The 27,442-nt window shown below is 42.2% G+C and overlaps 1 protein-coding gene across 1 annotated transcript in view; it reads left to right on the forward strand.

Annotated features, from left to right (window-relative positions):
- LOC311054288 (uncharacterized protein) overlaps positions 1-27,442 on the forward strand; it is a gene marked incomplete at its 5' end in the record, with an annotated part of 78,375 nt that overhangs the window by 38,822 nt on the left and 12,111 nt on the right. The gene's annotated exons all lie outside the window — the stretch shown is intronic.

Raw genomic sequence — 27,442 nt, forward strand, 5'->3', positions numbered from 1 at the left:
CTGTATCAGAGTGCAGTACACCTACCAACCGATGGGTCGTGCAGTTGAAAGCATACGGCGGACATGCTGAGAAAATGGCCACCGATCGGATTAAAATGCTTTTTATTGAACAATACTGAAGATACGGTTACTTCTGAGGGCTCGAACAGAATTATCACATCTGTGGCCATGGGGTAAGAACTTTATATTTGAAATGTGAACGTTTATGTACATGTACGGACCTTAAATGAATTAAGTACGATCGCCAGGCTACGTTTGTTTCAGGTCACTGTTACTGTTACGTGTGTGGTGTGTGTATTGTGTTTGCGGCTGGTCCAGTGTTGCCAAATCTGTATGTAAGCGCCCTCGATGTAAATGATGAAGCGGATTGGTTTCAACGGGTGTTTTTATTTTTCTTTGAAGCACCATGGATGAACACCGTGAAAACTATGAAAGAGGAGAATAAATACTTTTACAAATGTATCAAAAATATTTCATAGTTTCTCAACAATAAAAGCAGTGCATTTGAAATAATTACTTCAGTACAATTCAACAATAAAATACTTCATAGTCGATTGTATTCAGTGATTCAACACAAGTAAAGTCATTTAGCATAAAACCCAAGCAGACATAAAGCAAAATGCACCAAAACCAAATATCAAAGACCCAACAAAACAAACAAAGTAATTAAACCCAAAGTAAATAACAAATGAAACCCAAAACAAACAATCCTAACCTTGCTCCGGCTATCGAGGGGCTAATAAGTTGTTTGAACGCCACCTGGAACCTTCATTCATCATCGTCACCCATCATAACAGTTGCCTGTCAAGTCAACACTGATCACAGCGGCACTGTGGAAAATACAAACTGCTCAGTACACTGAAGCTACACATGTCTGGATTCAACGTTTATTGAAATAAGATGCGAGGCATTTCTAAACAAACATACCGTGTTGCTTTGTGCTAGGAGCACACACGCCGTCTTCCTCTCTGGACACAGACTGAGTGTGAAAGCGTGGAGGCGTGTGAAGCGAGCTAGTTTAAGTGCGTGCCGGTGCGGTGACAGGACGTTTCAAAATAAAGGTAACCAAAAGTACAGGAAGTGTCAAAGTAAAGGTATCCCAAAATAACGTAAATAAACAGAACTTCAAACCACAAATAATTGAAGTTAAAACAGCAAGTGTCCCCGACACTTACACTCCCCCCAATCATGTTACGGGGTAACTCATTCTGAGCGAAACATGATTCATAACAAAACCCATCGTTTACAGGCTTTATTTATTTGAAAAGCCCACTATGCTCCACCCAAACACGGTTCTTTTGGGCGAAGGGATTGCTGTTATCGTCTCAGGTGATGACCTTGAGAGGTGCCAACGCTATTGGGCAGTAATTTCCAATCAGGAGGCCGACTTTGCAGTCTTGAAGTGGCTCTCTGTGGCTCCTCTGTGGATGACATGAGAACGGGAACAATACTTGAAGTGGCTGAGGCTCTTTGAAACACAGTGTGCGTTGTAGCAGTATGGACCTCCTGATCCGAATGATTATCTGTGGAGGTGGACTCCGTCGCCACTTCTCCCACATATTTCTTGACTCTGTCGTCATGTAGGCAGGTCGGATGTCGTCGACTACACACTCTGCAAGTATGTCTCTTCGTACATTCTTTACTGCCATGTCCCCGCCTTAGGCATCCGAAACAGAGATGGTTCTCAAAGATGTATGCCTTTTTCTCTTCCATTGGTTTATTTGCAAACACGGGACAGGTAGCGATGCCGTGCGCTTCCTGGGCACAGATGGGACAGGTGAATGAGGGTTTGAAGTTTGAGTAGTTATTCTGGGTACTGGTATGGAAAGCCCTGGTTTTTCTCGTTTGGTCATCTGTAGACTGCTGATGTACCAAAAAGGGAGAGGCGATGGGGTTGCAAACTATGTTTGCTTCTGTCTGGATGTACTTAACAAAACATGCAAAGTTTGGGTAATCCCCAGATTGATCCAGTTCCTTCACCACCACTCTGCTCCACCCACGCACAAACCAGTCAGGTAATTTTTTAAGTATTTTATGGTTTTCCTCACAGTCATTCAATATGGAGAGTCCTTTGATGTGTGGCATTGCTTCAAGACAGCTTTGTAAAAAGTCCGAAAATTCTCTGAGTGCAAAAGGGTCCTTTGGGCTGATGTTGGGCCACTTCATTACTTTATCCCGAAAGGCCTTTTGCAGGATAAATGAGTTTCCATATCTTTCTTGTAGAACCCTCCAAGCTCCCTGGTACGCGTCCTCAGAACTTCTGTAAAAGAAGCCTTCCACAGCCCTGAGGGCTTCCCCAGCTAAGTAGTGTTTTAAATAATACATCTTCTCGCTAGAGGGTATTGGCTGTCGATCTATCAATGCCATAAAGGCCATTCTCCAGTCCAGAAACTCCAATGGCTCACCGGAAAATATTGGTGGCTCTGGGGTGGGGAGACGATTTATACTTAGTGAGCTTATGAGTGATTGCGTGAAACTGTCTGTATCCAAAGTAGCTGCTGTATTAATGGGCGTTTGGGATGTTGTTGGCTTTGGGTTTGAATTAGGGTGGGGACGTGATGATGTGTTGGGGGGAGCAGAGGGTGGGTTGTTGCAGTGATCAGCAGTACCTTCGAACTGTTGGTAAACTTGAACCCGTGCTGCTGCCACTCGGATGTCCCTTTGCGCTTTAAGTTGCTCTAGCTTTATCTTTGCCTCTTGTAGTTTGGCTTCTTGGTTGTGGATCTCCTGCAATGCCTTGGCCGCTTCTTGTTTGGCGGCGAGATCTGCTTCTGCGTCGGCTCTTTGGGAGGAAGTGCTGGATTGATGGCTGGAGTTGGATTTCGAGTCGTCGCTGTGTACTATGGAAGAGGGCTTGGGAGGGTGTAGAGGATGAGTTCCACGGGACTGCGTACGGTTTTCGGCTTCGTCTGATGCGTTAGAGACAACTGTTTCTGTGTTTGTGTGTCCGAAAATTGAGCCATAGTCTCCTTTATTCAAGGCCATCCTGATGCGTGTTTTTGCGAGCTGCTCATTGAAGGGTTGATTAATAGTTTGTAAGTGTTTTTCCACAATTTCGTTTATTTCCGAGGTGACAATACCACAGGCGTCCATTTTCTGTACGATGTCAGGAGTGGGGGTACAGTTGCGTTGGATTGATTTGTAGCATTCATTAATTGCAGTGTGTAGGGTTTGAATAGCCTCTTTCATGTCACAAAGATCCTCCTCTGAACAAAATGTTTTCAACGCTGTTCGAATGCTTTTGGCAGATTGCACCCAGGTGTCATATGCTTTGGTAAATGCTTTCAGTGGTGCACTGGACGCTCCCTCTTCAGGTTCATCAACGTCCAGTGTGACACCTGTTGGCTTTTCTGGATTTATAGGCTGCTGCATGTTAACAGTCGTCTCAGAGGTTGACATTTTAAAGGATGGTTTGAACACTTAACACTTAGAGGGTATTGACATTCAGAGTATATACACCATAGACCATGACACAAGGAAACTCCAAAACAAACTTTGAACCCCAATAAAGAATGATATCAAACACATTAATCACAATTTATGTGAAATGACCCATTTAATGTTCAATGGTGCATTCAGTAGGCCAGCTCTGTTTGATTAATACCTTATACCAGAAATAACACATTCAAAAAAAAACCTTCACCTTTAAAGACACATTGGATTTTCCCCAATTTTTTTTTGTTTTTGTTTTCTTCTTTATTGTCCTTTTTTAGAACCTTCAGTCCGGGAGTGAATGTAGGTCAAAGGTACCTCTTAATAAGTATAGGTGCTGTGATGTGAGTGTGACAAACTTGTGAAGATGGGCCGGTGGATTGAAGCACAGGGTGGCTGTAGTTGAGAAGGAGGTGTCGACGTTGAGTTGCTTCAGGGTCAAGTTTTCACTGTAAGCGCCCTCGATGTAAATGATGAAGCGGATTGGTTTCAACGGGTGTTTTTATTTTTCTTTGAAGCACCATGGATGAACACCGTGAAAACTATGAAAGAGGAGAATAAATACTTTTACAAATGTATCAAAAATATTTCATAGTTTCTCAACAATAAAAGCAGTGCATTTGAAATAATTACTTCAGTACAATTCAACAATAAAATACTTCATAGTCGATTGTATTCAGTGATTCAACACAAGTAAAGTCATTTAGCATAAAACCCAAGCAGACATAAAGCAAAATGCACCAAAACCAAATATCAAAGACCCAACAAAACAAACAAAGTAATTAAACCCAAAGTAAATAACAAATGAAACCCAAAACAAACAATCCTAACCTTGCTCCGGCTATCGAGGGGCTAATAAGTTGTTTGAACGCCACCTGGAACCTTCATTCATCATCGTCACCCATCATAACAGTTGCCTGTCAAGTCAACACTGATCACAGCGGCACTGTGGAAAATACAAACTGCTCAGTACACTGAAGCTACACATGTCTGGATTCAACGTTTATTGAAATAAGATGCGAGGCATTTCTAAACAAACATACCGTGTTGCTTTGTGCTAGGAGCACACACGCCGTCTTCCTCTCTGGACACAGACTGAGTGTGAAAGCGTGGAGGCGTGTGAAGCGAGCTAGTTTAAGTGCGTGCCGGTGCGGTGACAGGACGTTTCAAAATAAAGGTAACCAAAAGTACAGGAAGTGTCAAAGTAAAGGTATCCCAAAATAACGTAAATAAACAGAACTTCAAACCACAAATAATTGAAGTTAAAACAGCAAGTGTCCCCGACACTTACACTGTAATTATAAGCGACTTTGGGCTTCATTTTTCCCCTGTAAAGTACAAGTAGCTTGTAAATATTGGGGGTCCATGGCATGAAAATGTTTTAAAATCACTGCTCTCAACATTAGACAATAAAGTTTGACTGACTGCCCCCTATTTGCTTATTTTGGGCGTCTAAATTTGTACTAAATGTTGCAGCAAGTCTAAATTTGTATAGACTTGCTGCTTCTTTCTTTCACTAGATCTGGCAACACCGATTTACGCTAATGTTTAGCGGCTAGCTGCCGGCTCCGTCGTGTTTCTGTGATCATAGTTATAATATATAGTCTGTGATCCATGCTCTGTGGCTGCTATCGACAGTCCTGGCTGGAACGGCGGATATCTGTCTGTTACATAGCTCAAATCGGAACCTCACCCTCCGCTGTATATTTTCTGAAATGCTCACAGATGTTTGAAATTTTAACTCACCATAAAATCTATCCAACGAGTTGAAAAAAGCACTTTATTCGCCTCTCTCCTCCGCCGGTTACATGTTTTAAGACATTGCGTAAGAGTTGATACTCATTCATGGCATCATCCTGTGATTTTGGCTGTAACATTTGTGGTTGTGATTTAAGCAGTGATGGTGCTGGTGGTTGTGAAATGGAGTCAAGATCCGCTAGGATTTTTAATCTAGCATCGGATTCAGCCAGGCATATGTCCAGTTCCATTTGTTCCAGTCTGGCTGGCTTGCATTTTAGCCTGCTCCATTTCCAGAGCCTGCTTTGCCTTTAAAGTCGATGCCCTTATAAGGAGCACAGCCTTCTCAGCCTCAGCCTTGAGTCGGGCTGCGGTAACTGATGAAGTGGTTGATTTGGTTGATTTCGCTTTTGAGTGTTTTGAAATATTGGAGATACTGTCCTGGGGCTGCACAGTCAACTGGTTTTGTTCATTTTTCCATATTTCCGCTTCCTTTAGGAATTCAATAAACACGACGCTTTTGGCTCATACCATTGCGTTCTATCCTATCCTTGTCCTTTATTGCGCACGCACGCACGCACGCACGCACACACGCACACACACACGCACACTTCAGAGATGGATAATTTCAGTATTTTCTTTATGACCTGTAGGTGGTGCATCCCTTTCCTATGTGAGAAGTGCCGCTGGCTCCAATGTCAACATGGACCTGGATACCTTTGTCAATCTGGACCCGAGTGTGTACAGGTTAGTGGCGTGTGCGTGCGTACGTGCGTCCTTGTGGTTGTGAAAGGCAAGTGGTTAATGTATGTTTTTATAATATAATAATTTATATCTACAATAACTAGTAACTAAGCACAGCTCAAGACCTATTTCTTCACTCTTGCTTTTAGCTGACTCTTTGGTTGATTTTTAAGTCCTCACTGTATTGCCTATTTTAATGTTTTATGCTTTTGCTTTTATTTTATTTTATTTTTTGTTTGCTTTATTGTTAAATTGGTTGTAACTGTAACTGTATTCTTGCTCTGTAAAGCACTTTGCGCTGCATTTCATGTCATGAAAGGTGCTATACAAATAAAGTTTATTATTATTATTATTATTAAAGTTTTCAAATAATTGTAGTGGAGTAACAGTACAATATTTGCCTCTGAGATGTAAGTAAAAGTATAGACAATTGGAAATACTCCAGTAAAGTAAAAGTACCTTCTAATTGTACTTAAGTACAGTACTTTAGTAAATGTACTTAGTTACTTTACACCACTGGATATTTCATACCAGTGTATTGAAGGACATTTCTTTCTCTTCCACAGGGAAGTCATGTGGCTCTGCTGGGGAAATCTCCAACGGTCAGTTTGTGTACACTGGATTACAAAGTTTGGAGACTCTGCTACAGGTGTCTGTGATGAAGGGTAAGAACATTATAAATATATATAAGAACTAGGGTTGGGACTCGATTAAAAACATTTATCAAATGAATTAGAGGCTTTGTAATGAATTAATCACAATTAATCACATTTTAATCGCATATCAATATTTTACTTGAGAACAGGGAAAGGCAATTTTTTCATACGTCTTTTAAGTACATGTAAAATAATAAAAGCTTAAAAATACTAAAAAGAAGGAAAAACGTTGCGACGCTGAGGAGCGTGTACAGAAGCAGCCTTCCCCCTCCATTGGCGCTCCCATATAATGGGAATTCAATACCCATATAACAATGAATTCAATACCCATATAACAATGAATTCAATACCTTTTTATAGAATGTCATATCAGAAGACCGAGCCTCGCAGTGTAAAGAATAGTTCTACCCTTCCAGTCTTGAAGTCTGTCTTGAAGGGATCCGATCGCCGTGGCCGATAGAGCAAGCTCTGAAGCTCAGATAAATGCCTCCTCTGACTGAAAGGAGCCTTGCCTTTAGGGAAGTGTGTCAATAGGATTTATCTGTTGATACGTCCTAACATTAATCGAGTGTTGATTCCAACTCGTTGGAATCTATAAGCGAATAATATAATAAAGCCCCTCCCTACCGGCGTCTATAAGGTTTATGAGTGCATTTATTTAATGTTGCATATGTTGCACTCTGACTGTACTCTTGCCTTGAAGACGGCCGTGTCTGCAGGGATATGGCTCTTGTCTGGAAGGGTATAACTATCTCTATTCTCTACGCTGCAAGGGTCTGTCTTCTGATGTGACAATTCTATAGAAAGCGCAAATGTGAAGCTAGACTTCTGGTCATTAAATTTGTGCAATTATAATGCTCGGAGGAGGTTGGCCCCCAGACGTGCGGCACGCAAGCCTACCGAACTACTGGTGCCCACGAACCAGCCCCCAACTATGGGTTAAATAGTACCACTGCCTAGTCTCGGAGGAGGTTGGCCCCCAGACGTGCGGCACGCAAGCCTACCGAACTACTGGTGCCCACGAACCAGCCCCCAACTATGGGTTAAATAGTACCACTGCCTCGTCTCGGAGGAGGTTGGCCCCCAGACGTGCGGCACGCAAGCCTACCGAACTACTGGTGCCCACGAACCAGCCCCCAACTATGGGTTAAATAGTACCACTGCCTCGTCTCGGAGGAGGTTGGCCCCCAGACGTGCGGCACGCAAGCTTACCGAACTACTGGTGCCCACGAACCAGCCCCCAACTATGGGTTAAATAGTACCACTGCCTCGTCTCGGAGGAGGTTGGCCCCCAGACGTGCGGCACGCAAGCCTACCGAACTACTGGTGCCCACGAACCAGCCCCCAACTATGGGTTAAATAGTACCACTGCCTCGTCTCGGAGGAGGTTGGCCCCCAGACGTGCGGCACGCAAGCTTACCGAACTACTGGTGCCCACGAACCAGCCCCCAACTATGGGTTAAATAGTACCACTGCCTCGTCTCGGAGGAGGTTGGCCCCCAGACGTGCGGCACGCAAGCCTACCGAACTACTGGTGCCCACGAACCAGCCCCCAACTATGGGTTAAATAGTACCACTGCCTCGTCTCGGAGGAGGTTGGCCCCCAGACGTGCGGCACGCAAGCTTACCGAACTACTGGTGCCCACGAACCAGCCCCCAACTATGGGTTAAATAGTACCACTGCCTCGTCTCGGAGGATGTTGGCCCCCAGACGTGCGGCACGCAAGCCTACCGAACTACTGGTGCCCCAGCTCCACTGGTTCCAGACCAGTCTGGAAGCTGTTCCTCTCCAAGGCCTCTGGGGTGTTGGATGCAGCTCTGGATCTTCTTGCCAACACGGTACAAAAACTAGATCTAACCAGACACTGAAATAAACTGAAACTAAACTGCTAAGTGTAATGGCAAAGATAGAATGACCAATCACTGAAACTAATTAAAATGAACAATGATGACTGAGTTAGTACATCTCAGACCTACACATAATTACAGTCTATGTTTATAATTAGTAATTATAAAATGCACCAATGCAAAATAAAAATAAAAAATCAATTATTTCTGGCCAGAAGCTGTTATTTGTCCACATAAAGTCCACCCAGGTTTGGAATGAAAGTTCTCTATTGTAGAGCGAAAAGCCCTGTCCACTATTCTTTACACCAAATGAGCTCACACGTAATGCACATTTAAATGAAATATTGACCCATGTAATCCTTCCCCTAGTCCATGACGATGACTGGTCCATCGGCGTCTGCGGTTCTGGATGTGATTGGAGAGCTGAGAGTGTCGATTCTGACGGATGAACAGTTGAGGGACAGTGATGTCATTGGGAAGTTGTTCTCTGGACGTTTGAGAGGGTTCCTGTCGTCTGCATCAGGAGAGTTTCTATACTGCCTCAGCAGCAGGAACCTCAGCTGTAACGCATACCAGCAAGTGTAAGTATTGAGCTGGAGACTTCTTCCATCTGTATACCCTTTGACTGAATTTTAAGTACATGTAAAATAATAAAAGCTTAAAAATACTAAAAAGAAGGAAAAACGTTGCGACGCTGAGGAGCGTGTACAGAAGCAGCCTTCCCCCTCCATTGGCGCTCCCATATAATGGGAATTCAATACCCATATAACAATGAATTCAATACCTTTTTATAGAATGTCATATCAGAAGACCGAGCCTCGCAGTGTAAAGAATAGTTATACCCTTCCAGTCTTGAAGTCTGTCTTGAAGGGATCCGATCGCCGTGGCCGATAGAGCAAGCTCTGAAGCTCAGATAAATGCCTCCTCTGACTGAAAGGAGCCTTGCCTTTAGGGAAGTGTGTCAATAGGATTTATCTGTTGATACGTCCTAACATTAATCGAGTGTTGATTCCAACTCGTTGGAATCTATAAGCGAATAATATAATAAAGCCCCTCCCTACCGGCGTCTATAAGGTTTATGAGTGCATTTATTTAATGTTGCATATGTTGCACTCTGACTGTACTCTTGCCTTGAAGACGGCCGTGTCTGCAGGGATATGGCTCTTGTCTGGAAGGGTATAACTATCTCTATTCTCTACGCTGCAAGGGTCTGTCTTCTGATGTGACAATTCTATAGAAAGCGCAAATGTGAAGCTAGACTTCTGGTCATTAAATTTGTGCAATTATAATGCTCGGAGGAGGTTGGCCCCCAGACGTGCGGCACGCAAGCCTACCGAACTACTGGTGCCCACGAACCAGCCCCCAACTATGGGTTAAATAGTACCACTGCCTAGTCTCGGAGGAGGTTGGCCCCCAGACGTGCGGCACGCAAGCCTACCGAACTACTGGTGCCCACGAACCAGCCCCCAACTATGGGTTAAATAGTACCACTGCCTAGTCTCGGAGGAGGTTGGCCCCCAGACGTGCGGCACGCAAGCCTACCGAACTACTGGTGCCCACGAACCAGCCCCCAACTATGGGTTAAATAGTACCACTGCCTCGTCTCGGAGGAGGTTGGCCCCCAGACGTGCGGCACGCAAGCTTACCGAACTACTGGTGCCCACGAACCAGCCCCCAACTATGGGTTAAATAGTACCACTGCCTCGTCTCGGAGGAGGTTGGCCCCCAGACGTGCGGCACGCAAGCCTACCGAACTACTGGTGCCCACGAACCAGCCCCCAACTATGGGTTAAATAGTACCACTGCCTCGTCTCGGAGGAGGTTGGCCCCCAGACGTGCGGCACGCAAGCTTACCAAACTACTGGTGCCCACGAACCAGCCCCCAACTATGGGTTAAATAGTACCACTGCCTCGTCTCGGAGGAGGTTGGCCCCCAGACGTGCGGCACGCAAGCCTACCGAACTACTGGTGCCCACGAACCAGCCCCCAACTATGGGTTAAATAGTACCACTGCCTCGTCTCGGAGGAGGTTGGCCCCCAGACGTGCGGCACGCAAGCTTACCGAACTACTGGTGCCCACGAACCAGCCCCCAACTATGGGTTAAATAGTACCACTGCCTCGTCTCGGAGGATGTTGGCCCCCAGACGTGCGGCACGCAAGCCTACCGAACTACTGGTGCCCCAGCTCCACTGGTTCCAGACCAGTCTGGAAGCTGTTCCTCTCCAAGGCCTCTGGGGTGTTGGATGCAGCTCTGGATCTTCTTGCCAACACGGTACAAAAACTAGATCTAACCAGACACTGAAATAAACTGAAACTAAACTGCTAAGTGTAATGGCAAAGATAGAATGACCAATCACTGAAACTAATTAAAATGAACAATGATGACTGAGTTAGTACATCTCAGACCTACACATAATTACAGTCTATGTTCATAATTAGTAATTATAAAATGCACCAATGCAAAATAAAAATAAAAAATCTATTATTTCTGGCCAGAAGCTGTTATTTGTCCACATAAAGTCCACCCAGGTTTGGAATGAAAGTTCTCTATTGTAGAGCGAAAAGCCCTGTCCACTATTCTTTACACCAAATGAGCTCACACGTAATGCACATTTAAATGAAATATTGACCCATGTAATCCTTCCCCTAGTCCATGACGATGACTGGTCCATCGGCGTCTGCGGTTCTGGATGTGATTGGAGAGCTGAGAGTGTCGATTCTGACGGATGAACAGTTGAGGGACAGTGATGTCATTGGGAAGTTGTTCTCTGGACGTTTGAGAGGGTTCCTGTCGTCTGCATCAGGAGAGTTTCTATACTGCCTCAGCAGCAGGAACCTCAGCTGTAACGCATACCAGCAAGTGTAAGTATTGAGCTGGAGACTTCTTCCATCTGTATACCCTTTGACTGAATTTTAAGTACATGTAAAATAATAAAAGCTTAAAAATACTAAAAAGAAGGAAAAACGTTGCGACGCTGAGGAGCGTGTACAGAAGCAGCCTTCCCCCTCCATTGGCGCTCCCATATAATGGGAATTCAATACCCATATAACAATGAATTCAATACCTTTTTATAGAATGTCATATCAGAAGACCGAGCCTCGCAGTGTAAAGAATAGTTATACCCTTCCAGTCTTGAAGTCTGTCTTGAAGGGATCCGATCGCCGTGGCCGATAGAGCAAGCTCTGAAGCTCAGATAAATGCCTCCTCTGACTGAAAGGAGCCTTGCCTTTAGGGAAGTGTGTCAATAGGATTTATCTGTTGATACGTCCTAACATTAATCGAGTGTTGATTCCAACTCGTTGGAATCTATAAGCGAATAATATAATAAAGCCCCTCCCTACCGGCGTCTATAAGGTTTATGAGTGCATTTATTTAATGTTGCATATGTTGCACTCTGACTGTACTCTTGCCTTGAAGACGGCCGTGTCTGCAGGGATATGGCTCTTGTCTGGAAGGGTATAACTATCTCTATTCTCTACGCTGCAAGGGTCTGTCTTCTGATGTGACAATTCTATAGAAAGCGCAAATGTGAAGCTAGACTTCTGGTCATTAAATTTGTGCAATTATAATGCTCGGAGGAGGTTGGCCCCCAGACGTGCGGCACGCAAGCCTACCGAACTACTGGTGCCCACGAACCAGCCCCCAACTATGGGTTAAATAGTACCACTGCCTAGTCTCGGAGGAGGTTGGCCCCCAGACGTACGGCACGCAAGCCTACCGAACTACTGGTGCCCACGAACCAGCCCCCAACTATGGGTTAAATAGTACCACTGCCTCGTCTCGGAGGAGGTTGGCCCCCAGACGTGCGGCACGCAAGCCTACCGAACTACTGGTGCCCACGAACCAGCCCCCAACTATGGGTTAAATAGTACCACTGCCTCGTCTCGGAGGAGGTTGGCCCCCAGACGTGCGGCACGCAAGCTTACCGAACTACTGGTGCCCACGAACCAGCCCCCAACTATGGGTTAAATAGTACCACTGCCTCGTCTCGGAGGAGGTTGGCCCCCAGACGTGCGGCACGCAAGCCTACCGAACTACTGGTGCCCACGAACCAGCCCCCAACTATGGGTTAAATAGTACCACTGCCTAGTCTCGGAGGAGGTTGGCCCCCAGACGTGCGGCACGCAAGCTTACCGAACTACTGGTGCCCACGAACCAGCCCCCAACTATGGGTTAAATAGTACCACTGCCTCGTCTCGGAGGAGGTTGGCCCCCAGACGTGCGGCACGCAAGCCTACCGAACTACTGGTGCCCACGAACCAGCCCCCAACTATGGGTTAAATAGTACCACTGCCTCGTCTCGGAGGAGGTTGGCCCCCAGACGTGCGGCACGCAAGCTTACCGAACTACTGGTGCCCACGAACCAGCCCCCAACTATGGGTTAAATAGTACCACTGCCTCGTCTCGGAGGATGTTGGCCCCCAGACGTGCGGCACGCAAGCCTACCGAACTACTGGTGCCCCAGCTCCACTGGTTCCAGACCAGTCTGGAAGCTGTTCCTCTCCAAGGCCTCTGGGGTGTTGGATGCAGCTCTGGATCTTCTTGCCAACACGGTACAAAAACTAGATCTAACCAGACACTGAAATAAACTGAAACTAAACTGCTAAGTGTAATGGCAAAGATAGAATGACCAATCACTGAAACTAATTAAAATGAACAATGATGACTGAGTTAGTACATCTCAGACCTACACATAATTACAGTCTATGTTTATAATTAGTAATTATAAAATGCACCAATGCAAAATAAAAATAAAAAATCAATTATTTCTGGCCAGAAGCTGTTATTTGTCCACATAAAGTCCACCCAGGTTTGGAATGAAAGTTCTCTATTGTAGAGCGAAAAGCCCTGTCCACTATTCTTTACACCAAATGAGCTCACACGTAATGCACATTTAAATGAAATATTGACCCATGTAATCCTTCCCCTAGTCCATGACGATGACTGGTCCATCGGCGTCTGCGGTTCTGGATGTGATTGGAGAGCTGAGAGTGTCGATTCTGACGGATGAACAGTTGAGGGACAGTGATGTCATTGGGAAGTTGTTCTCTGGACGTTTGAGAGGGTTCCTGTCGTCTGCATCAGGAGAGTTTCTATACTGCCTCAGCAGCAGGAACCTCAGCTGTAACGCATACCAGCAAGTGTAAGTATTGAGCTGGAGACTTCTTCCATCTGTATACCCTTTGACTGAATTTTCCATATCATCTTTATGTGGATGTATTTCACATTTCATCTCCCATAATGGGGTGTTTGGGTGAAAAGCATAGCTAAGTCACAATGTTTTGAATTTCTTTTCTTTTTTCTCGTGAGTAAAAAGTCATATAATAGTGAAGTTGAATTGAGTCCAAAGTAATGGGTAGTGTGGAAGAGAGCTGAAGAAGCGATAGGTAGGGTGGAACTGATGGAGTCAGGGGTGATTTGTGAGAGAAGGGTTCCAGCTAGAGTGAGAGGGAAGATGTGTACGGCTTGGAAATGGTGGCACTGATGAAAAGACAGGAGGCGGAACTAGAGGTGGCAAAATTGAGGATGCCAATGATTACATTGGAGGATTAGCCCAGGTTAGAAGGTTTTGGGATAATGCAAGAGAGGCGAGGTTTGGATGTTTGTTTGGATATATACGGAGGAGGGATGAGAGGTATATTGGGAGAAGGATGCTGAAGATGGAGCTGCCAGGCAAGAGGAGAAGAGGTAGACCAAAGATGAAGTTTATCAATGCGGAGGGAGACGACATGCAGGTGGCTAGAGTGACCAAGGAAGATGCCGAAAACAGAAGCAGATGGAAACGGATGATGTGGCGCACCCTGATGGGAATTGGCCGAAAAACGAAGAAGTGAAAACAAGTATTTTTCATTGTATTTTGATTTGATCCACTGATTGCAGGAGTTTAGCCATCAGTTCGACAACATGACCTCACATCAGCAGCAAGTGGTCCTGACGGAACTAATAATCCCTTTCCTGTCCCGACCACAGTCAGGTACTGACTAACTGCAATCTATCTATCTATTTTTACAAAATATTAAAATGTTATATATTTTTTACAGGAAAATATATTGACTGTATTTCCAGACACCTTTCAATGCCTTAATGTTTCATTCTGATCTGTCCCCTTCAGACCGAGGCTGTGTGTCCAACAGCAGTGTTTACTGGTATGGTTGGAGAACAACTCTGGTGCATTCTCAGGTCTTGTGTCTGTCAGTGAATTCCTGAATCTAAACCCAGGCTTCTCCCCTGTAAGACTTTAAAGTTGTTACATTACATAACAATGATGAATTATTAACTCCAAGAGATAATTACTTTTTAAATATAAAATAAAGTCCAGTGGTGGTGATCAAGTTTTTCTTGACTTTCTTTCCATCTAGCTGGAGGCTGTAAGGCTCCTGTCTCCAAAGCAGAGTATATTGACTGTATTTCCAGACACCTTTCAATGCCTTAATGTTTCATTCTGATCTGTCCCCTTCAGACCGAGGCCGTGTGTCCAACAGCAGTGTTTACTGGTATGGTTGGAGAACAACTTTGGTGCATTCTCAGGTCTTGTGTCTGTCAGTGAATTCCTGAATCTAAACCCAGGCTTCTCCCCTGTAAGACTTTAAAGTTGTTACATTACATAACAATGATGAATTATTAACTCCAAGAGATAATTACTTTTTAAATATAAAATAAAGTCCAGTGGTGGTGATCAAGTTTTTCTTGACTTTCTTTCCATCTAGCTGGAGGCTGTAAGGCTCCTGTCTCCAAAGCAGAGTGCAGAACTTGTGGTGTTGCCTCTTCTTCCTGAGAAAGACGTTGTCATCCACGCAGTGTTTGACTATCTGACCGAATCTCCAAAGGAGAGAGGATTGGCTGAGTTTGTGTCCCACCTTGTTATGTTCTCTGGAAAGGTAAAAACTGTGAAGTAATGATGGTAATATAAACTGTAACTATGCACATTTGGTTTGAAATCACAAACTCTTTTTGTCATTTTTCAGGGTGAAATTTCCTGCTTGTCGTACAAAATAATGTAAGTTATCTATCAGTATATTTCGTTTTTTGAAGACCAAGTAGAAATAATTCAAATCATTATTTTTGGCCTATGTTAACCCCAACTTGTTGGGTCTCAGTTTCACCAGACTGGACCTGGCCATGTTTACTCTTCCACCGAGTGTAGCATCATCCATCACATACAACAAGCTGACTTTGCTTCATCAAATTCCACCAGGTGAGATCTTCGACTGAGTTAAAAGTGATGTATCACTATGCTGTTATGTTCACATGTTATTGGCAGTGGTTATGTTTTTCCCATTGCATTTCTAAAATCAACACAACTTTTTCTGTCTATACTTAGGCTGCATCATCTACAGTGGAGAGGTAGGTACCTGAAATGATATTCACATTTTAAAGTCTAATTGACTAAATGTCACCAAATTAAAAACATTTCACTCTTTCTTTCTTTCCCAAGTGCAATGTTACTTCAGCAAATGGTAAGTGTATAGTAGTTTTGATTCATTGTTATGAATTTTATTGTGATTTATTTTCATAATGAATTAATTAATTCATGTTTTCACAGAAACAGACATTTGTGTTGGAATTAACAGGTGAGTGTTCTGAGGCAATGCCTACAATATCTCAAATATATTTAATGAACAAACTTTTCGTTTTGCAACTCAAATGTTTTCCTTTTCGGCTACCAAAGCACTGCACTACAGCTCCTCCTCAACAACGGACAGATGAATGGACGTTTTTGTGACTTTAGCATTGAAGAATACACGTGTGCTTCAGTAAGCCACTTAAGTCTCTCACATTGAACGCAACAGTTATTATTTTTCAATTTGGACTTCATTAAAGGTTTCCTGTTTTTTCTGTTCTGCTTTGTCCATTATCTCCACCCAGGTGTCCATGTTGACAGCACAGGATCTGGCAGCAGTGATGAAGTGTAACCAGCCCCCCAGCTCCACTGGTTCCAGACCAGTCTGGAAGCTGTTCCTCTCTAAGACCTCTGGGGTCGCAGCTCTGGATCTTCTTGCCAACACGGTACAAAAAGTAGCTCTAACCAGACACTGAAAACAACTTTTATGGTGAAGACAGAATGAACAATCTCTAAAAACTAATTAAAAGTAACACATCTGAATTCTGAAATTATTTAAATTTAAAGCTCATGTTTTTAATAATCTTAAAAAGATTTGCTAATGAAAAAAAATGCTAATAAAAATTCCCTATTCACTGTCAGGCAAACAGTCTATCAAGATTTGAAAGAATATCTCTATTATAGAGCCAGAATCTTTATCTACTATTCCATACACTAAATATCATCACGTAATATTAATGCAAATGTAATAATACTAAATATTGATCCATGTAATCCTTCCCCTAGTCCATGACCATGACTGGTCCATCAGCGTCTGTGGTTCTGGATGTGATTGGAGAGATGAGAGTGGCAATTCTGACTGCTGGATTTCCATAGACATTTCTGTGCACCTTCATTCTTCCTGGGGGATGATTTTGATTTTGATGACTCCGTTGCCTTTTCTCTAGCTTCACCAATAAGCTAAGAATTAAGTATTTCTCATTCTGTGTTTGATTCACCAGTTTGAAGGAGTTTAGCCATCAGTTTGACAACATGACCTCACAGCAGCAGCATTTGGGCCTGAAGGAACTAATCCTCCCTTTCCTCTCCCGACCACAGCCAGGTACTGACTAACTGCAATATCTCAATAACAGTTTGGCTCTCATTTTCAAATGTATTTGCTGAATAAATATATTCCCATTCTATTCTCAATTAGAATGGGATATCTTTACTGGAAAATGTTTTGACTGGTATTTGCAGCCATTTTTCTGTTTGAATGCCTTAATACTTTGTTCTGATCTGTCCCATACAACAGCAGTGCTTACTGGCTGCAGAACAACTTTGGGCCATTCTCAGCCCTTGTGTCTGTCAGAGAATTCCTGAATCTCAACCCAGGCTTCTCCCCTGTAAGACTTCATCGCTGCCACATAAAAAAACTCTAAAGAATGATTAGACCAAATAGTTACCTTATTATTATCAAATAAAATCCAGTGGTGGTGATAATCTTTTCTTGACTGTCTTTCTGTCCAGCTGGAGGCTGTAAGGCTCCTGTCTCCAAAGCAGAGTGCAGAACTTGTGGTGTTGCCTCTTCCTGCTGAGAAAGACGTTGTCATCAACGCAGTGTTTGACTCCCTGACTGCATCTCCAACTGGATTGGCTAAGTTTGTGTCCCACCTTGTTATGTTCTCTGGAACGGTAAAACACATAAAGTAAAGATAATAGAAAATGTAACCATGCACATTAAGGTTTGAAATGACAACATATTTTTGCCACTTTTCAGGGAAACATTTCCTGCTCATCGTACCAAATAATGTAAGTGGATCCATCAATATATAGTATTATGTTTTTTGAAGACAGGTAGATGTGATTTCATTCGTTATTATTGGCTGATGTTAACCCCTGACTTGTTGGGTCTCAGTTTCACCAGACTGGACCAGGCCATGCCTACTCTTCCTCAGAGTGTAGCATCATCCATCGCATACATGAAGCTAACTTTAGCTCATCACGTTCCACCAGGTGAGATCTTCTATCTACATGACGTAAACATTGCCGTTACATTTACATTTTATTTGTATTGGTTATTTTGCTTTTCCATGGTGTTTTAGAAATGAACAAAATACTAATATCTGCACTTTTCTTTTCTTAGGCTGCATCATATACAGTGGAGAGGTATTTGCCTTAATTTGTTTTAAACGTTAAGTAGAGTATTAGTTAAATGTCATCAAATTCACAACTATTTCCCCCCTTTCTCCCCCAAGTGCAACTTTATTCCAGCAAAAGTGTCTGCCATCTTGAATTTTTACATGGGTAACAGGTTTCATCAAAAGAGCAATACCCAAAGAGTGTGTGTGCCAATTTTGGTGCATATCTATGACATTTTATTGTGAAATTACTGCGAATTACTGTATATTAAATGGTGGCCATCTTGAAAAATGGCCACCATCTTAAAATCTTTGTTTTTTATCAAAAGAGCAATACCCAAGGAGTATGTTTGCCAATTTTGGCGCTTGTATCTATGTGAGTTTGTTGGGAAATGTAATATTACTGTATATTCAATGGCGGCCATCTTGAAAAATGGCGGCCATCTTGAATTTTCAGGTGGCTAACGGGTTTTATCAAAACAGTACTACCCAAGGATTATGTGTACCAATTTTGGCGCTTTTATCCGGAAGTGAACGATTCGCCTGTTTTTCGCCTGTTATCTGCCTAGCTATTCATGGGGCGTGCAATGGATAGAAAAAAAGTAATCTTTTGGGTGAACTACTCCTTTAAAACAGGACTTAAACAGAAACTGGTCACATTGATGAAACTGACAGCATGACCCTCTTCACAGCTTAGACAGAAAGAGAGAAATGGGTCATTAAAGTATAATGGCCCTCATTTATCAACGGAGCATATAAGCCGGCTTACATTTTTCCATATATTCGGCCGTACACCAACGTCGAAGTCACATTTATCAACGAATCCTACACAGCCAATCCTAGCGTACATTGGGTTGGAGCCTTGATAAATGTCACGGCTGAAACCGAGCGTCATTTAAATAACACGCCATGGTCATACCATTTGGTCATACAAACACGTTCAGTCGTGAGATTTTATTTAGCTTTAATCCATAACATCTCTGGTTCTCAAACCTTTTCATGTCAAGGACCCCCAAATTAAATTGGCCAAATTGACCCTAGAAAAAAAATACATTTCTGCCTTCTTATAAACATTAGTTTTTCTTCCTTCTACTCTTGTTTATACATCACACTGTAGATTCTTCAAGGCTTAGTGGACGTTCGGCTTCCTCACAATGACTTTTATCAATAAGGTCAGTACAACCAAGTAGCAGTAGCCTATACATCCGACATGACACCATCATCTAAATCAGTGGTTCTCAAACATTTTCATGTCAAGGACGAAGTTTTTGTTTTTTACACATTATCTTTTCTATTAATATGTTGGAATCATGTCAATGTGTATTTTCAGAATTCTAAGCACTTAAATCCTCAATACTTAAACTTGGCCTTTGGCTTTACCGAAAATAGCCGATCTACAAGCTCACAATGTGTCACAGCATGACGCGTCGTGAGCTTGTAGATCTGCTATTTTCGACAAAGGTTCCCCCAGAATAGGGGTGCTAGGGTTCTTAGTGGTTAATGTAAAAATAGTCATTCTTATACATGTAATAATATATAATATTTAGAAAATAGCAGATCTACAAGCTCACAAGCGACGCATGGTGAGATTATAGAAGTATGCATAGGGCTGAAGTGGTTAATGTATATTTTGTAATAATAAACGCAATCTACAAAGTAACTAGTAACTAAAGTTGTGAAATAATTGTAGTGGAGTAAAAGTACAATATTTGCCTCTGAGATGTAGTGGAGTAGAACAAGTAAAAGTTACTTAATACTCCAGTAAAGTAAAACGTACCTAAAAAGAAAAGAAGCCTGTATGAATTGGTGATGACATGTTACTCCAACTTGCTTGAAGTTTCTTTGGTAATAATGCATTATTTATTACCTTAGTTAGCTGTCTATATTTAGTGAAGTCTGTATGTTGGGCTCTGTACTCTGTACTGGCTCTTTTTATCCACCTCTACGCCAAATCTCTTCGCCGGAAATAGCCGATCTACAAAACTCACAACGCGTTGTGAGCTTGTAGATCTGCTATTTTTGTCGAATGTTCCACCCAGAATAGGGATGCTAGGGTTCAAGTAGCGGTGGCACTCTTCAATTCGGCTATTGACTGGTAGCCATGTTACACCAATATCTGTGATGAAACGCAGACTTTACTCTCATATATAAATTATTAATATTCCTCCTTTCCTAGGTGGTGGATGTGTCTGGAGCCACGGTGATGGCAGAAACCTTGCCTTCGTGCAGAGTGGACCTGCTGGAGAACTGCGGACACTCAGTGGTGATGGAACGGCCTCGGAGGACGGCCAAGCTCATCCTGGACTTCATCATAACTCAGCAGGCCACCAGGGGGGGCACTAATAAAAAGTCCTCATGAAATCAATGTGTTTTCCTCCTCCTGCTGTATAAGCTTGTGTGTGTGTGTATTCTTCTGTGTATGTGACACTTACATGTACATACAGATAGAAAGGCCTACGCTGGACCAGCATTCATGAGATGTGAGTAGAATTTGTGTGAGAGCATTAAGACCTGGAACGCATCTGTGTCATTTTTAGATTTGAGCTAAAAAGCATTATTTTACACTTTGGGCTATTCAAAAATAGCAGATCTACTGTAGATCCGCTATTTTTGAAAAATCGAGAAAATGTGTGCAAATTTGAATATATTATTTCTAAAGCAAACATTCTTAACTCAAATCTTTGCTTCTGGGGGTCCCTGGAACAACATATTTTGAGATTGGGGTCCGCGGCCAATTGCATATACATTTTGTGGTCCTTGACATGAAAAGAATTGGAAACCACTGATATTAGAAACACAAGTTTTAAAAAAACTGTTAGGATTTAGAGGACATTTTGTAGAATCGGAAACCTCAGGCCTTAAAGGGTTAATTGTCTCCACCAGGCCAGAGGGCCTAATTAAGGCCGGAGACTGTTTTTGCTCCTGTCCGTCCATCCGTGTGTTTGACTGTATGTATGTACAGTTTGTACATATGTACGTATTGTATGTCTGTCTTTCCCCTCAAACGTAGAGACCAGTCACAACTCATGCCACTGCTGTATGTGAATGATGCCGTGAAACTAAAGCACCTCCAGTCACTGGTGAAGTAAAAGTTTAACTCAAAGGGGAATTTCACTTTAAAACACTTCTGGGGTCATTTTTACATCTACTCTGTCTCTTGTGTGCACCATAGACAGTTTTTAAGTTGCTTGTTTCAATGATTAGATATTTGATATACTAGCCCACTCCTATATTAACCCATTGAACTTCAAAGTCCATTTTAACCCATTTAGACCCTGGTTCTGGTGGTGACTGATAATTGTCCTTCTGATGGTAACAGGATAGGAGGGCACTAGGGACATCTGGGCACCTTGATGTGAAAGTGTCTATTTTGTCCAAAATGTTAAAATATTTAATATTTGAAAAATGGTCTCAAGTAAAATAAGGTATACATGATTAGAACATGCTTAAACATTGCTACATATGTCTACAAAACCTGTATATCTGATGCGTGCATGGAGGGCATGTTTTTTCCTTTACTTTTTTTTTCTTTTTCGAAATTGAACACACCAAATAATATAATAAAATGAATAAAATAAGTCACTGTAGGAGATTAGAGCATTCTCCTCTACTCCCTAAAGTTATAAAAACAAATAAACAAAATATAGGTTATTAAAAAACATTTTAATTCACCACACACAGATGTTATTCTAATATTTTTCTACACTGTTTTTTTGTTGTAAAGAGTGATTATTTCTGATGTAGCATATCTCTAATTTATATGTAACACATACTGTAGTGCCTATAATCAGGTTTATTTCCCCTTCCTCATTCTGCACAACCGGAACATCACATCACACGTTTAGGCTACTCAGCACTTGTGGTGCAAGCTGGGTGGTGGTGAGACTAGTAGAGTACAGGCTGGGTGGTGAGAGTAAGGCATAGTACAGGCTGGGTGGTGAGAGTAAAGCATAGTACAGGCTGGGTGGTGAGAGTAAAGCATAGTACAGGCTGGGTGGTGAGAGTAAAGCATAGTACAGGCTGGGTGGTGAGAGTAAAGCATAGTACAGGCTGGCTGGTGAGAATAGCAGAATACCGTGTGTCTGTCCCTCGGGACTTGACACTTGGTATGGCGATGAGGGCCGTTCTACTCCAGCTGCTGTTTGTACTGAGTATGAGATGTGGTTGGTGTGAGGAGGATGCAGTTTTCACTTTTGATGGAGACATCCGCAACTTTGCTGTTGGCAAAGATTCAGTTTATGTTGTCACCAAGGAGCGACTGTACCATCTGAGCCACTCGTTGTCCCCGCTACAGAGTCGATCTCAAAGAGGACACCTGACACCTGACGACAGTTTTCAGAGGGTTCCAGAGGGGGACAATGGCAACGCAACTTTCGTTGTGAATACAATGGTGCCGTTCGTTAAGAACGGTACTTTGATCACCTGCGGTCTGACGTTACGTGGATGTGACTACTGTGAGTTACTGGACTTACAGAATATCTCAAAAGCATTGCATATGGAGATGATTAGTTTGGGGTCTGGACCCAACGACACGTTCACTGGAGGCCTGGTGGAGGTGGGGGCAGGGAAGACTGAGGTCTACATTTTAGCTGCTAAACGAACGTATCAAGGTTGTGGCTACTTGGCAGACAGAGGAATTTACCTGTTTAATACAAATGACCATCAGCCAGGGGATGGGGGTATATTTGCAGACAATGATAGAATGGGCAAGCCTCACATGTGGACAAGATCTGATATAAACTTTGAGTTTGTAGATGGCTTTCAGATCAATTCAACCATTTACATATTCTCTAAAATACCTCCAGATGGAAAAAATGAAGGTAGAATTCGCCTTATTTGGCTCAAAAGCAATACAAATAAGACGCATACTTTAAAGTCCCTGCGAGGTGCAACACTTGAGTGTTGTTCTGACAGAAAGCGCACCAGTCTCCGCTCTAACTCAGTGGTTCCAGGCGGCGGTCCACAGGTTCTGTGGGCAGGTGTGTTTGAGGCCAGTGGCAGTGACTCGCAGGACGGCGCGAATACAGCTCTTGCCATCTTTGACATCAGCCCAGACTTTGATGGAGCACCCGATGAAGATCCAGACTTCTGCAGCATTTGTAGATACAGGGATAAGGTAGGCCTACAGCAATTAATAAGATCATGTAGACCTAAATTATAGATCCAATCCTAGACAAAAGGGTTGCTTTTAAATCTGCAGAGCTCTAATCTTAAGAATGTTGCACAACTGGTGCATTAAAATATGCTACTTATTTTCTTTTAAGGTTTCATGAAATTGTGTGTGTGTGTGTGTGTGTGTGTGTGTGTGTGTGTGTGTGTGTGTTTTTTTTACAGGGCAATAAGCCCAGGTTGCTGACACCAGAGACAGTGTTGTTTAAACACAACTCCATGACCTCAGTGCTGGCAGTGAGACAGAAGTCCTGGCTGGTGTTCTTCATCGGAACAGGAGATGGGCAACTCATTAAGGTCTGTGACTGTCGTATGCATTCAGTTTACAACATGTGGATTATTATATATTATTTTGTTAATTATAACAATATAACACACACCACTCTCCTACAGTAGGCTATATCAAGTTGCTTGCACGCAACAAGGAAATCAAATGTTTTCATGCAGTGCACACAGACCAATATGCACGTGGTTCCATCTCCCATTTGGAAAACATAAAAGTATTTTTGTATTTTTTGTTGGCCAATTTGGAAAACAGTAATGTTTTTTAAATGTTTTTGAATAAGCCTTTAGAAACACAAATAAAATGCATAACTTTGTCTACTTTTAGAATATTGTCACATGCCTTAACACATTGAGTGCCAGGGGTTTTTCAAAACAGGGTACCTCCAGTGCCTGGATTTTTAACCATTTTTGGACCTTTTTCAAGTAGTCACAAAACATTTTCAGTGATCACCGTCCTCACGGTGATCCCCTCATTACACACATAGAGGTCTTGTACAATCCGGGGAAAAAGATTAAAAACATTCCGTAATCCGTTCCGTAGTTGCAGCCAGTTGAAAATAGTTGAAAATACATCGTAAAAACCAAAAGTACGCAGGAGCCGAGATACAGGCTTTTGAAGTCATAACTTAACAAGGAAGTGGATGGGAGTCTAAATCTTCGTAAAATGATATCTCCTGGTGCTGTGAAGGAAAAAAAAATCCCAAAAACGGCCATAACCGTTTTTGGCACACCTTGTTTGGATTATGAAAAACGGTCCGGACCGTTTTTGGCACTCAATGTGTTAAGTGGTTATCCTTGTCCTAAAAAGGAGACTCTGAACCACTCCTATAGGAAACAGGGTTATTGTTGGACAAATGATAGGGAGAATTCATAAATTGGTCTTGCACAGGTGTGACGACACTCAAGCCCCAGAACAGCTACTGTATATAAAAGAGCCATAAAGGTATTTGAATAAAACAACCAAAAAAACACACATACCATCACTGCAAAATAATATATATTTTTTTACCTTTGATAACGGGAAGCTCTTTAAACAGGCGTGTGCCGTGTATAAAACATGGTTTATGCCCGCCTATAAGAGAGTGCCCATCCCTTACATCTTTTAATATCCATCTAAAAGGATGGATCATGGACAATCAAACTTGTGAACATTTTTAAATAGGCTTAAATGTTTTATTTTTTATTTTTTTTGTCTACGGTATTTTAGGTCAAAACTAGGCCTTTTTTACTGTTGCTTTTTTCTCTTCAGTTTGTACCCTCTTAGTAATGTGTATATGTGCTCTTTTTGTAATGTTGCTTGTTTTCTGTATGTGGACTACGGATGGAAATTAGCATCCTTGCTAAATCCGTTGTATTTACATTGCATTGTATGTGTGGTGTTCATTAATATGTACTATCCCTCCCAAATGAACGTATAAATAAAATAAAGAATACAAGAAGTTTTAACTTTGATTTAAAGTAGCCGTAGTAGCTTCCCTGATTACTGTAGGGAGACTCCAGATTCAAGAGAAAATAGAAAAGTGAAAGCCCTGTTGCCTGCTGATTTTCTTTAACTCTAGGATTGTTAAGAGACCCCATATTAGTTACTATATCTGAGATACCCAGAACCCAGTTATTCGCTGTAATCATGACCTCTGTCTGTACAGGGAATGCAACACTACTTTTACAAAGGTCGTTGAATGCGGTGCAATATTTTTGCTTTCTTTATTTCATCTATACGTTGCGTGTTACTATGCCATCCTTTATGCAGAACTTCTGACAGTCACAAATAATATAGATAATACTGTATTTGTTGATTTCCTCTTCATGTCAGATTGCTGTAGACACGGCCTATCAGACTGTCTGTCCCAGGGTGCTGTACCAGGCCGATGATGACCGCAAAGTGTTTCACAAAATGCATCTGGACCCGGTGGACAGGAAACATGTTTATGTGGCATCAAAAAAACAGGTTGGTCATATAAGTGTGCATATAGATAGGATTATACTGTATGTAACATGACTTTATAACTATGATGCCATATGAGATGAAAAAAAGTGTGTGTGTGTGTGTGTGTGTGTGTGTGTGTGTGTGTGTGTGTGTGTGTGTGTGTGTGTGTGTGTGTGTGTGTGTGTGTGTGTGTGTGTGTGTGTGTGTGTGTGTGTGTGTGTGTGTGTGTGTGTGTGTGTGGTAGATGAAGCGTGTGCCTGTATCTGAGTGTGAAACATACACAGATCTGGAAGCGTGTTGGTCTGCACAGGATCCCTACTGTGGCTGGTGTGACTCTAAGGAGAGGTTAGACATACAGCATTTTACTGGTTCCTCATCATACTTGTCGTCTGTGATTATTCTCATGTTATCTTAATATTTGTTCCCCGCTCACTTATCATTCCTTTTGACCCTTGACAGCTGCACATTTGAGGATGAATGCCCAGGTTCACTTTGGCTGTCCATTCCGGAGGACTCCAGTGAACGGAAAATTGTGTCTCATCGAGTAGAGATGAACAATGGTCAGGTACAGATACACAGAAATCTGAGTCCATTTCACAATTCAATATGCAGTTTATTATTTGGGGTTGACCTTTTATTTGCTTCTTTCACTTACGGCTTGTGAAAAAAAGAAGAGGAAAAAACAGGAAAGTGCTATATAAATAAAGTTAATCTTGTAGCAATATTATTATTAGTAGCTATTATTATTACATTCTCAGCCTTTATTTTCCCTGGGGGGGGGGGTGATAAAAGGACATAGAGGACGATATTAGCTAGGGCTGATATGGCATTGGCAGCTGACCAATCAGTGAGTGCTATCTGAATTGCAACCACATGCTTAAGTTTGAGCGACCTTGCTGCTGAAGGAACTCACCGTGTCAAACATGGTCGCTGTGGATGTTGTGGTAGAATTCTTGGCTGAAGAGACACTAGAGTTTATCCTGTCACAAAAGAAGAAAAACACAGAGTAACACAGAATAGTGACATTCAGCGGGTAATAGAACCTGCTGTGCTCTCAGCCAACTCCCTCCCCACACTGTTGAAAATCAAGCAGGACTATATATGTAATATATATATATATATATATATATATATATATATATATATATATATATATATATATATATATATATATATATATATATATATATATATATATATATATATATATATATATATATATATATATATATATATGTGTCCAGCTGATATTCAATATTTATTATTATCATTATTGTTTCAGATATATTTATTTTCCTTTCCCAGATCCATCTAATCATCCAGAGCCATCTGAGCATTAGTGGGAATGTAGCACTGACTAATTTTGCCTGTGGGTTCCTCACCGGAGAGAATGTGTGTGGCCCCATCGGTCAAGCCCCGCAGTTTCCACGGTGCTCCTGTAGTTTATCTAGTAGCAGGCTCCCTGCTGAAGGTAGGCAGTGATCTTTGAACACTGAAAAACTCTTGATATCAAAGAAACTGTGAGAGAAGCAGCATCTCAGACCTACATTGAATTGTGTTGTATTTACAGGGCTGCCTCTCACAGTCGTGGTGAGACTAGGGCAGACACAGCTGAGGAAGCAACTGAAGCTGTACAATTGTTCTGATATCACTGGACCGCCTACTTTAGTCCTGTGAGTCATTATTTGTCATGGTAATATGACTGTCATTTTTTATATTTTATACATTACATTGACTTTTGTATGTGTTCTATTCAGGTGTCATCAGTGCATCATGGCTAGATGTGGCTGGAGAAACAACACCTGCTCCTGGACAAACCTGGGTGCTAATGTAATGATGCATGCTGTCATTGTCTTAGATTCATATACAAATGTTAATATGTGCCAGGTCTCGGAGATCTGTCATAATTTAGATTATTACAATAATCTATTGGACTCCTCATATCGATTGATTGATTGATT

Source organism: Gymnoscopelus microlampas (assembly GCF_963454915.1).
Source record: "Gymnoscopelus microlampas genome assembly, chromosome: 10".
In the NCBI taxonomy this organism is placed as follows: domain Eukaryota; kingdom Metazoa; phylum Chordata; class Actinopteri; order Myctophiformes; family Myctophidae; genus Gymnoscopelus; species Gymnoscopelus microlampas.